General features: G+C 35.0%; 1 pseudogene; it reads left to right on the top strand.

Moving 5' to 3' along the window:
- Positions 1 to 717, top strand: LOC141499823 (interferon alpha-2-like; annotated as a pseudogene).
- The last annotated feature ends 2,820 nt before the right edge of the window (positions 718 to 3,537 follow it).

The raw sequence follows: 3,537 nt of genomic DNA, 5'->3' as shown, positions 1-3,537 counted from the left end.
ATGACCTCCTGGACCTTATTGCCAGTTACTCTGGTGCTGCTCTGCTCCAATTCCTTTTGCTCTCTGGGTTGTGACCTGACTCAGGGACTGCAGGAAGATTTCTCACTCCTGAACCAAATGAGTACTTTTCCCCTGATGCCATATTGGAAGGATTGGACCAGGTTTAACTTCCCAAAGGAAGACCTAGAAGGTAGTATGTTCCAGATGGGGAATGTCAAAGTCATTGCTCATGAAATACTCCAACAGATCTTCACCATCCTCAGTATAAAAGCTGTTCCTGCTGCTTGGAATCAGACTCAGCTCATGCAACTGTTCATTGGACTGGATCAGCAGCTGCAACAGCTGGAGAAGTGTCTTGGGGGGCAGCTAGGTGGTGTAGTGAATAAAGCACCGGCCTTGGAGTCAGGAGTACCTGGGTTCAAATCTGGTCTCAGACACTTAGTAATTACCTAGTTGTGTGGCCTTGGGCAAGCCACTTAACCCCATTGCCTTGCAAAAAAAAAAACAAAACCTAGAAGTGTCTTGGATAAGGTGGGGAGTGGGAACAGCCTTTCTTGGAGAGTGAGAACCTCAGGCTTTCCTTGAAGGACTACTTCCAAGGAATGTCAGTACCTGCAAGGAAAAGAGTATAGACACTGTGCCTGGGAGACTGTGCAAGTAGAGATCAGGAAGGTCTTTCTGTACCTGACTAAACTAACAAGAAAAATCAGAGACTGAGGAAGAAAAAAGATTTTCAGTTCTGCAAAGTATTAACAACTTCCTAAAATTTAACAACCATTAGACAGAATTATTTCTACAACAAGTAAATATTGTCTGTATTCAATCAATGAATTTAACATAATATAAGCTGCTATTCCACTAATGAAAGGAGTTTTGAATCCAGGGAATCATCATCTGTGTTCAAAAATTGAAAGTTTTAGAATTCAGAGCTTTCTATTTTGTATTTTTCTATTTATTTAATTTATTATGTTAATATTTGTATTTATTCTTCATAAAAGCAGCATATTCTAGTACTTATACTGTGAATACTTTCTCATATAAAATACAATCTATTTATATCTATATATATAAAGAATTCTATTTTATTATTAAAACCATTTTGTTAATAAGCCTCATGTAAAAATTTTGATTTAATTACTCATGACTTCAGAGAAGATTCATTGCAAGAAGGCAATTCAATAAGTTAAACCACCTGTGCTTCTCAGTGGATTTTATATAGTTTCAAAATGCTCTGTGCCCACAAATGAGTTACAATCTAAATGCAAGATACAACCTATTCCAAAATACATTTGTCTTTAGGCCAGACATATCAGAAACAAATCTGTGGAGCTTTGAAACGATAAGACAATTCTGGGAAAGAAATGTAATGATTCAAATAAAGGAACAAAAACAATTTATACCATTAGGTGAGATATTACATTACTAAGTTTAGACCCTAAGGAAGTCAAGGATAATAAGAATGTCTCAATTGAATCAAAATACTTATGGGAATACTTATAGAGATAGAAAGAATTGGGAACAAAGTTGGACTGAGAAAGGGCAAAACCAAGACCAATGTCTTTATTGCAGGAAGCAACAGTCCCAAGTGATGCCTGAATTACATTAAAATATATTTAACAAATTACGTAAAGATGTAATAGAACATAGATTGTGTCCATATGTAATTTTCTAAGTCAATATATGGCCTGCAGTTATCTTTGTGTTCAATTAGATGGCACACAAGTTAAACTTGCAGTTAAGGAGATCTTCAAATGCTGATAGAGGTACTTCCTAGATTGTACACACTAAAGATAAGTCCCATTCCCTCTTTGAACTTGTTTTTCTCCATCAGAAAAGCAGAGAAAATAATAGCACCTAACTTACAGGATTATTGCTATGAGAATCAAATTAGTTGTTATTTGAAAAGTGTTGTATAAATGGCAACTCTCAAGATTATTATTAATTACAATCAAAATTATTAAAAATTATTCCTACATGAAGTGTTCTCATGGAGAATTTTCCAGGTCTGATGCAGAAATATCAAAGCAAATAAGAATGTGGAGGTGAATAGTGAATAAGAAAGGAGCTTAGACATTTAGAATCATGAATAAAAAGAAAAAAGATGGCAGGATGTAGTTGTAGCACACATTATATGAGAGGAGAAAATTTCACAATTCATATCATTCATGAAATCAATCAAGTAATGTGATTGGCATTGCTTTATTCCATTTCACTTTTAATTGTACCTTTTTTGTTCAGGCACACTTTTTTTTAGCTCAGTCCTATATTTTCTTTCATAAAGGAGGGAAAGGGAACTGTCATATATTCACGAAGTGAAGGCTCATATTTTTTGTCTGTAATCCACTGATAGAAACTTGCCCCATTTCTGTATTGCCTCTTTTCTGGTCATTTCAGGCAGGGTTTGGAGTAAGCAGAGCAGAGGGAGCAGAGGAAAGAAAAAGCTGTATGTGTGCTGCTCTCTAATATTAAGGGTTTCTCTATTTTTCATTTGATCTTAGAAACCTTGGTGTAATAGCATCACAGGATTGGATACCAAGAAACCTCAGTTGAAATTATAACTATCTCACTGAATATCATAAAAATTTACTTCAGCACCTTGTTGTTTCAGTTTCCTAATCTTCAGAAAGAGGGGAATAATTTTGGCAAATTCCAAAGTCTCTTCTATCTAGAAAGTTGTTGATAACTGGATTAGATAAATGCATTTTATGAGGATGTACTTTCACCAGTCATCACATACAGCCATTTAGCTTCTCTTTGGAGCCCATGGGGCTTCCCTCTTCCAGTAGGGGGAAGTCCTGCTCATAGTTGTCTCCAAAACCTAACAAAGACAGTAATGGAAATTAATGTTTCACTCTCAAATGATTACATTACATTTTCACTCTGCACCTAGACCCTTCACTGGCTCATAAACTAACAAAATTGTTTTCTCTCCCTCATGATTTTTCACATAAAGAAAAGAGATAGATTAAAGTTCCCAAAACCTTGCAATTGAATTTATGACTGTAGTACCACTATGCTTGGACCCTTCATTTTTACAGATGAAGAACCCAAGGCTTACAGAGATTTATGATCATAATGGCAGTAAAATGTAATAAATACAGAGAAGCTTGGAAAATGCATGATTCAAGTAAATTTAACAGAAAAATGAAAAACAATATTCCACCAATGATCTAACAGAAAAAATGAAAAACAATACACCTCCAAGGACTTACAATATAAAAAGAAAGAACAAACCCTACTACCATCTATACCATCAAAATTGAATGCTGCAAAATTAATGTAACCAAATTCAAACTCAAAAATTTGATATGAGAAAACATTCTCCCCACTTTATTGCAGAAATGGGAAGCCATTACTTGGATACTTTGCACATGTCACTCTATTTCAATACATTGGTTTATTTTGCTGATCTTTTCTTCTTCTTTTCTTCCTGTAAGTGCTAACTCTCCAGAAAGATTGTGAAAAGCATACAGTGGGAAATGTAGGTCCCATTAAAAGCTGTTTTAATTTTTTTTTAAAGAACAGAAGCTCCATGAG

This window comes from Macrotis lagotis, chromosome X (assembly GCF_037893015.1).
Source record: "Macrotis lagotis isolate mMagLag1 chromosome X, bilby.v1.9.chrom.fasta, whole genome shotgun sequence".
NCBI classification, from domain to species: Eukaryota; Metazoa; Chordata; class Mammalia; order Peramelemorphia; family Peramelidae; genus Macrotis; species Macrotis lagotis.
Note: the sequence above shows the minus strand (reverse complement) of the source record. Positions and strands in the feature narration are given on the sequence as shown.